The sequence below is a fragment of the Ammodytes marinus genome (assembly GCF_949987685.1).
Source record: "Ammodytes marinus genome assembly, chromosome: 24".
NCBI lineage: Eukaryota > Metazoa > Chordata > Actinopteri > Uranoscopiformes > Ammodytidae > Ammodytes > Ammodytes marinus.
In genome coordinates this window covers 15,326,339-15,336,338 of record NC_137228.1, presented here as the reverse complement: position 1 = coordinate 15,336,338, position 10,000 = coordinate 15,326,339, and positions in this window count along the sequence as shown.

The window sequence follows — 10,000 nt, the reverse complement described above, 5'->3', positions numbered from 1 at the left end:
CACACACACACCCTCATTCTCACACACACCAATAAATATGCCAAGCTGCTTTTTTTTTTTTTATTCTTTAAGGAAGAAAAGAAAGATTTACATGAGCAATATAATGTGCTTGTGTGTAAGTGATACACTCGGATGAAAATGCCTTTCAGTTATATTTAATAATAATGAACTGCCCTCTATTGAAGCTAAATAAGTAGCAGCTAAATTGAAAGCACAAATGTAGAAATTAATTTTGTCTCTCTCTCGGCGTTTTCGGCAAAGAGCGGGGATGAGAAACAGAGATCCACTGTTAAGCTTTTTTTTTTTAAATTCAACTAATTGAATTTTGTTTTTTTCTAAGAAGATTATTTTGCAGTTAGTAGCAGTTGAAGAAATGGGGCCTTTTCATCAGTTTCCAGGGCAATTTTTTTCTTAATTTTTTACTTATTGCCTTCAACTTTGTAAATGGTAAATGGACTTGACTTATATAGCGTTTTTTAGCCGATCTTCTCAGCCCCAAAGCGCTTTATAATTCTTACCACATTCACCCATTCACACACACACACACACACACACACACACACACACACACACACACACACACACACACACACACACACACACACACACACACACACACACACACACACACACACACACACACACACACACACACACACACACACACATTCATACACCGATCGCAGTAGCTGTCTTGCAAGGCGCTCTCTGAACCATCGGGAGCAATGTGGGGTTCAGTGTCTTGCTCAAGGACACTTCGACATGTGGCAGGGAGACAGGGAATCGAACCACCGACCCTGCACTCTTATGCAACTTATAAATGCATATTTTCTATGACACTCTGCAATTTTTTTGCAGCAGGCCTACACTACAGTTTTCGGCGACTGTGTCTCAGGTGGTAGAGCGGGCCGGCCAATGATCGAAGGGTTGGCGGTTCGATCCCCGCCCTAGCCACTTGTGTCATGGTTGTTGTGTCCTTGGGCAAGGCACTTCACCCACCTTGCCTCGTGTGAATGTGTATGACTGCTGTATGTTTGAGGTGGTGGTCGGAGGGGGCCGTAGGCGCTGAATGGCAGCCACGCTTCCGCCACCGGTATGACTGTGTGTGAATGAATGGAACCTGGAACCCTGTAAAGAGCTTTGAGTGCCTAGAAAAGCGCTATATAAATCCAATCCATTATTATTAATTTGATATTATGACACCAATTCAAGCTTGATTTTTTTTCCCCTGTTGCAGTAGGCCTACACTACAGTAACCATTTAGTAACCACCGGCCAAAAGTTGATATTGTGCGCCATTGTGCCTGGGTACATACTTTGGCAATTGGAGACATTTGGAAGACAGATCACTGTAGCTAAATCATACACATCAAAGTGCTCGTGTCAAATCCCTGCAGCCTTTTATGTGAACAGTTCACCCCGAAAAATTTCTAATTTCATCTCTAATGACGTCTATTGAGAAAGGTGGGCGGGCGTCGTTCAATTTTCTTGAACAACGCTTATTCCAAATTCCATCCAAACCCCCCCCCCCCCTCCACTTTTTCAGTATCTTCTCCGGTGCAGTGTGTGTGTGTGTGTGTGTGTGTGTGTGTGTGTGTGTGTGTGTGTGTGTGTGTGTCGGTGTGTGTGTCGGTGTGTGTGTAAGGTAGTACAGGGGGCTTGCTCGGCTCGGCTTGCCTTGGTCTAATTTTCGAAACATATAATATGTTAATTTGATTGAATGCCACTTCAATTAATACAATCACTTCAATGTCGCGAAATGGAAACGGCGAGAAAAAGCCGGCTAAAAAGACAGGATAATCTCGTCCACGGTTGAATTTTCTCTCCCATCCTTTTTTGCCGTAGGATGAGAGAAAGGGTGGGGGCGAGGGGGAGAGAGAGAGAGAGAGAGAGAGAGAGAGAGAGAGAGAGAGAAAAGTTCATTTGAGTATTGAGTAGAGTTAGTTAACAATACCTCCTCGTCTCATCACCTTGAGGCCATATTTAAATTCGCTATTGAAAAAACTAAACCCCTCTTTTCTAATTTCTCGCACCGTGTCTATTCTTTTTTCGCTTCCCCCCAATCAAAAATGAAACACAAACCTACTAGGCCCGGGTTTGCTAATTAAGTGTGTGAATATCTGGACCCTAATTAACATATTTGTGAGACAGGCAGGCAGGCAGACACACAGGCAGGCAGAGGGAGGGCAGGGTGTGTGTGCGTCCGTGTCTGTGTGTGTGTGTGTGTGTGTGTGTGTGTGTGTGTGTGTGTGTGCTCACAGCTTGACTATTGCGTCCCTGTGTCTCCAGTTAAAAAAAAAAAAAAAAAAAAAAACGTGAAATCAGGCTACCAGGTTTTGCACAGGCCCCTACGAACACCGGTACTAGTAATTGGATGACCGTCTTATTATCCTTTTGTTTGGTTGCAATAGCCTGATTAGCATTTCTCGAATATTTTAAATTATAATCCGAGGAATTAAGGGGATTTTACTAGGGGTTTCTTATTCACCTACCCCCTCCCTCCCTCCCTCCCTCCCTCCCTCTCTCTCTCCCCCTCCCTCTCTCCCTCTCTCCCTCCCTCCTTCTCTCTCCAATTAGCTTTGACACTAAGTAGGGGCATGAGTCCTACTGAGGTTTACACAGGTAGAAATTCATTTTTATACAGGAGGTGAAATGGTAAACGGACTTGATTTATATAGCACTTTTTAGCCGATTTTTTTCAGCCCCAAAGCGCTTTACATTTCTTACTAGATTCACCCATTCACACACACACACACTCACACTCACACACACACACACACACACTCACTCTCACACACACACACACACACACACACACACACACACACACACTCACTCACTCACACACTCACTCATACACCGATGACAATATGAAGGAGGTAAAATAAACAGACACACACACACAAACACAAAAACACACACTAAGTTGACACACACACACACACACACTTTTTCCCTCTCTTTTGTGTAGACATGTACACATTGATACACACATTGTGCAAAAGCTCCTACATGCCTCTTACATCTGTATTTACAACAACGTGAACTAAACAGGAATACACACACACACACACACACACACAGAGACCCTTAGCCCACCCACACACACACACACACACACACCTAGTCACGATAGTTCCGCCACGCATCAACAATGAAACAATCAAAAGAATGATTTCATATTGTTCCGTTTACTGTAATACGTCAAAGTTTGGAGTCACACACACACACACACCCTTATCCCACCCACACACACACACACACACACACACCCTTATCCCACACACACACACACACACCCTTATCCCACACACACACACACACAAACACACACAGTTTGGAGTTTTCCCATTCACCTAAATAAACAGGAAGGGTCCAGAAATACCAACAAGTCAGAGATAATCACTTCCCTTTAACAACAATGGCGACTTTGTTATAAGCACAATTTAATACGTAAATATTTGATTGGCGGAAAGGGCGTGTGTAGTTGTTTTTTTATGAACACAATGTTACGTGAAATACGAAGCCCATTATGAGCTCATTGAATGCAGGTAAAACTGTAGTGAATACAAGTAGACACTGACTGACACACACACACACACACACACACACACACAATGTGCAATAACTGGTGAACACTTTACAAATTAGCTATTTATTTTATGCGTACATTGCACTATACAGGTAAAAGCCTTCAAATATCATTAAAGGTGGAGTCAGTGATTCTGGAGAACGCTTGTTGTCAAAATCACTTTTTTTTTTATAAAGAGAATTTTGGGGAATTTGTAATCTTTATTAGATAGTGCAGAGTTGAAATGGGGAGACAGAGACAGAGAGAGAGGGGGGATGCTCTTTAATGGCAATATTTTTTTTTGGGGGGGGGGATTTGGTAGAAATGTTGTCGGTAGTTTATATTATAAAACCAAAATGTTCATTCTACTCAAACATATGCCTATAAATAGTAAAACGAGAGACACTGAACAAATGGCAAATGACTATGAAAATGTAGTAATACAATAACACCTAGACACACATATATACAGCTCTGGAAAATAATTAAGGGCCCACTCCAAATGTTCAGTGTCTCTCGTTTTACTATTTATAGGCATATGTTTGAGTAGAATGAACATTTTGGTTTTATTCTACAAACTACTGACAACATTTCTACCAAATTCATAATCTAATGTGTATTGTGTATTTTAATCTTGCCCCTGTAAAGCACTTTGAATGGCCTTGTGTCTGAATTGTGCTATAGGCCTATATATAGATAATCTTGCCTTGCCTTATGATATACTTGAAAAAGTATTCATACCCCTTGAACTTTTTACACATTTTGCCACGTAACAACCACACACACGTACATTTATTTTATTGGGATTTCATGTGATAGAACAACACAAAGTGGTGCATAATTGTGAAGTGTGGAATGAAAATGAAACATGGTTTTCAATATATATAATTTTATAAATAAAAAACTGGAATACTGGCTGAATACTTTTGCACGCCACATTTTTCAGTTTTTTTATTTATAAAAGAAATTACTATTTCAACCCACTGTACATGCACACACACCTATCATTCTACAATAAAACCCATTACTACAGTAGATAACCACAGTCCCCTGACAGCTCTGAGGTGTATTGTCTCCATTTGTTAAGATGAAAGAAAATGTTATGTGACATTTTAGACAATGAGAACATATTTCAGGCAGTCCTCTAATCCAAGGTTAAGGCCTTTTGACACAAGGGGCTTATATTAGCTATCAGGGCTTTGCAGGAGATAGCATAGCAAAGTCACTCACACAACAACACACACACTTAATATTATATAATCACCTATAACAGCCACTCACTCACTTGAAACTCAAACGATGCACGGGCATTTTTTTGTAAAACCTAAACCTCACAAACAACAAGGGTGCATTGTTTCGCACACGTGTGACTTATTGCATTCACCTAATACAAGGAAAAGATGTCATCCTTTTTTTGTTATGGCTAAGACACCGCCGCGACAATAGCATTCACGCTGCGTCAGATGTAAAAAAAAAAAATTGTAACGCCTTTCTTTTGGTCACGTCGAAATTGCATTTGTTCCGAGTGTCACCGCTAATGTAAGAAAGAAAGTTTAAAGATGTCAGGGGCAGGCGGGCGGGCGGGCGGGCGGGCGGGCGGGCTTTAATCTGACAGCAGAGGTTTTAGTTAAAGCAAACCGTTTGTCATATTGTTACTTGTATTAGCAGGTCGCCTATTGCACCATTAGTGACATCCTCGAAGTCAGCGGCATGTCACCTTAATTTAAAGTTAAGCGCTGTGACAGTTTAATATGCCGCGGAGATGAGAGCGGGGGCCCTTCTGTTTCAAACGGCACGTCAAACCTTTTTCAAATGGGCGATAAATAGGGTTTATTGTTTCAGCAATTGAGAAGAACTGTCTGTCTATCTAACGTGCCTTTTATTCCAAGCCCCCTCTCTCTCTCTCTCTATCTCTATCTCTGTCTCTTTCCCCCTTCTCTCTCTCTCTGTCTCTCCCCCTCTCTCCTCTCTCACTCTCCCTCTCCACCTCCCTCTCTCTCCCCCTCCCCCCTCCCACATCTCTCTCCTCTCTCACTCTCCCCTCTCTCTCCCCCTCCCTCTCTCTCTCCCTGTCCCCATCCCTGTCTCTCTCCCCACCTCTCCCTCTCTCTCTCCCTCTCCCTCTCTCTCTCTCCCTCTGTCTGTCTAACTCTAACGTGCCTTTTATTCCAAGCCCCCTCTCTCTCTCTCTCTCTCTCTCTCTCTCTCTCTCTCTGTCTCTTTCCCCCTCCCTCTCTCCCTCCCTCTCTCCCTCCCTCTCTCTCCCTCTCCCTCCCACATCTCTCCCTATCTCTCCCCCCCCCCCCCTCTCTCTCTCTCCCTCTCTCTCCCTCTCCCTCCCATTTTGTTTTCAAGCTTTCTCTCTACCTACTAGAGGTTGTAGATTACCCTCTTCAACACAGGCTGAGTGTCAGTCAATGAAAGGGGTCGGGGGGGTTGAGCTAAGGGAAACGTTTTAAGTTTTAAACAACTGAAGCTAACAGACAAATCATATCCGTCCGTTGTCTCACTTTAAGCCTTCTTTCCCCTCACTGTATTTTTCGATCCATAACCGTCAAGCCACAAACATAATCCACCCTCCTGAACTTTGTCTCAACACACACACACACACACAGAAACACACACACACACACACACACGCACACACACACACACACACACACACACACACACACACAACTTTGACTCAATTTAAAGAGAACAAAAGGACAGTCACACACACTAGTAGCAAATACAGATCAGCCCCTTCAAAAACCGAGGCAGACAGTTACTTCGCTAACATGAAACTGACCCGGGTTTATTATGCTCTTGCTTGGGAATTTGACTTTACTTTTACTAACTCCAGTGAAGGTCTTGGCCGCTCCCTTAAAAGACCTACTTAATTGGGGCTGCTCCGGTGGCGTAGTGGATAGAGCGCGTACCATATCGGCTCCGGCCTTCATTGCAGTGGTCACGGGTTCGAGTCCGACCCGTGGACCTTTACTGCAGGTCACCCCCCCCCCCCCCTCTCTCTCTCTATCTCTCTCTCTCTCTCTCTCTGTCTCCCCATTTCAACTCTGTACTGTCTAATAAAGCTTGAAAATGCCAAAAAATATCTATAAAAAAAAGACCTACTTCACCGGTGGGAAAACAAAGCTTAAAAATACTAACTTCTTTACGTTTGATTCTTAATTTTTTTTAAAACATTTTTAAGATATTTTTTGGGCATTTTTATGCTTTATTGATAGTGCAGAGACAGAGTTGAAATGGGGCAGAGAGGGGAGTGACATGCAGAGAACGACCGCGGGCTGGAATCAAACCCGGGTCTGCTGCTGGCCGAGGCCCATGGGGTGGTGGGGACGCCCTACCAACTGAGCTAAGGGCAACCCCTTTGATTCTTAATTTTCCATTGACATCACAGGGGGCCGGTCAGAGACAGCCCCAGGTCTGCTTTAAATCATATTAATCATACAGTGGCTGCAGTAGTGTCCCTTTAAACAGACAGGCAGTTCCTTTAGCTGATATGAAACTGACCCGGTTTGATTATACTGCTGCTCGGCGTGTGTGTGTGTGTGTGTGTGTGTGTGTGTGTGTGTGTGTGTGTGTGTGTGTGTGTGTGTGTGTGTGTGTGTGTGTGTGTGTGTGTGTGTGTTAGACGAGAATTTTTTTTTATTTATTTTTAAACGCATTCTTGCCTTCAATCTTTTACCAGCCCCTGTGAGGGTCTCTCCCTTGCGGCCTCTTTGCTTTCCCTGTGTCCACCGAACCATATATACAAATTGCCGTCAATAATTTTCCAGTGGTGGCATCAGACAACCTTGTGCACGGTTGGAAAGGTGTACACACACAGTATAAACGAGGGGGTTCTCCCCGCTTAGCTGTGTGTGTGTGTGTGTGTGTGTGTGTGTGTGTGTGTGTGTGTGTGTGTGTGTGTGTGTGTGTGTGTGTGTGTGTGTGTGTGTGTGTGTGTGTGTGTGTGTGTGTGTGTGTCTGTGTGTCCTTTGACATGTCATTAAGCGCTGTGCAGAAGTGGTTGTGACACACAGGTTGGTTCGCTTGACAGAAACCAACCTCCCATTAAAACTGAAAACACAGTAAAAAAACGCAGTGAAAAGAGCATCCTTGAGTGTATATGCAACACACACACACACACACACACACACACACACACACACACACACACACACACACACACACACACACACACACACACACACACACACACACACAGAGAGAGACAGACACACACACACACCCCTACCCATTTCTTCTATTATGTCCCTGGGGCTACCTGGGGCATTTTTGATGGCTGCACAAAAAGGTGCCTAGGGGATCGTAGCGTAGGATAAGGAGACTATTAGGCTGTGGTGTGTGTGTGTGTGTGTGTGTGTGTGTGTGTGTGTGTGTGTGTGTGTGTGTGTGTGTGTGTGTGTGTGTAGGTGTTGGACAGAGAAAAAGGGGGGTTTGAAGAAACGTCAGGCGAGTCCATTTGTTTTTTTTCCGCACATTCACACACACACAGAGACACACACACACACACACAAACACACACACACACACAAACACACACACACACACACAAACACAGAGACACTGAGAGAGAGAGACACACACATGCACACACACACACACACACACACACACACACACACACACACACACACACACAGATCTTTTTATGCGGTGGTTGTAAAGGAAAAAACGAGGTGCCGTGAAGCTTGAAAGAAATGCCTTGACATCTGAAGTCTTGCGATCGCTTCCCCGCGATGCTCCGAGAAGAAAAAAAAATTAACTCCGACTCTGCCCAGATCAAGCCTCGGGAGTTTAATTACATCAAAGAGAAGAAGAATCCTCGTTAGATTCAACAATCCAAACACAAAATAAATAAAAAAATATATATATAAAATGATCAGTAGGGTTTTTTTTTTTTTTTCAAGGCTTTGTATGACATTGAGAAGACGTGGATGTAAAAAATAAGTGTGTGTGTGTGTGGGGGGAGGGGGGGGTGTTTGTGTGTGTGTGTGTGTGTGTGTGTGTATGTGTGTGTGTGTGTGTGTGTGGAGGGGTGTGTGTTTGTGTGTGAGAGAGAGAGAGAGGACAGTAAAAGGATCAGAAGAAGAAGAGGGATTATCCAAAGTAGACAAGTCATTCAAGGGTGGCGCATTTCAGAAAACCAGTTTTGTACATCAAATAAAGTGACATAAGTGACCAACACGAGAATAGTTTTTTTCCCTTATTATTATTTTTTTTTTAGGGGCATTTTCAAGCTTTATTAGACAGTACAGAGTTGAAATGGGGAGACAGAGAGAGAGAGGGAGAGAGGGAGAGACAGAGACAGAGAGAGAGAGAGAGAGAGAGAGAGAGAGAGAGAGAGGGGGGGGAGGGAGTGACCTGCAGTAAAGGTCCACGGGTCGGATTTGAACCCGCGACCACTGCAACGAAGGCCGGAGCCGATATGGTACGCGCTCTATCCACTACACCACCGGAGCGTAATTAAAACACTTCTTAAAATGTCGTGTTGGTCACTTCAATCACTTAATTTGAACTTGCAAAGGAATCTTGAAGTGCATAATCAAATACAAAAATACACACACACACGCACGCACACACACACACACACACACAGACACACACAGAGACACACACACACACACGCACACACAGAGACCAACACACACGCAAAAACAATTCCTCTTCTCAACTTGCTTATAAATAAACTAATTGTCTTCCTTACGAATATATAGAAAGGACAGACAATGCAGCACTTGCACAATGGCTGCATAGAAAAAAGGTATTTTTCTTCACACACCCCTGGCCCCCCTCCCTCCCTCTCTCCCTCTCTCTCATCCCCCTTTCCACACACACACACACACACACACACACACACACACACACACACACCACCCCCTTCGCCTGTCCTATTGACAGGGATGACAACGGTCCCACGACGCACCATTATCCTTGACCGTCAAGCCGACATCAAATGTGCAGGGAGCTGTCTCTGTCAAGGCACGGCGAAGAGAAGGCCTCTCACAGAGAAAAGTACAGAGTGTGTGTGTGTGTGTGTGTGTGTGTGTGTGTGTGTGTTACAGTGTGTGTGTGTGTGTGTGTGTGTTACAGTGTGTGTGTGTGTGTGTGTGTGCGTGCCTCTCAAAAAGAAAAGTACAAAGTGTGTGTGTGTTACAGTGTGTGTGTGTGTGTGTGTGTGTGTGTGTGTGTTAGTGCGTGTGTGTGTTCGTACGTTCATGCATGTGTGTGTGTGTTCGTACGTTTGTGCGTTTGTGCATGTGTGTGTTACAGTGTATGTGTGTGTGTGTCTGTTACAGTGTGTGTGTGTGTGTGTGTGTGAGCCGCCCAAGAGTTAAAGTAAAAAAGGCCAAGACAGAGAGAATGAAAGGAGAGCTTGTTACACACACTATACGTCTCTTCTCTGCACCTTTCCTCTGTCAAA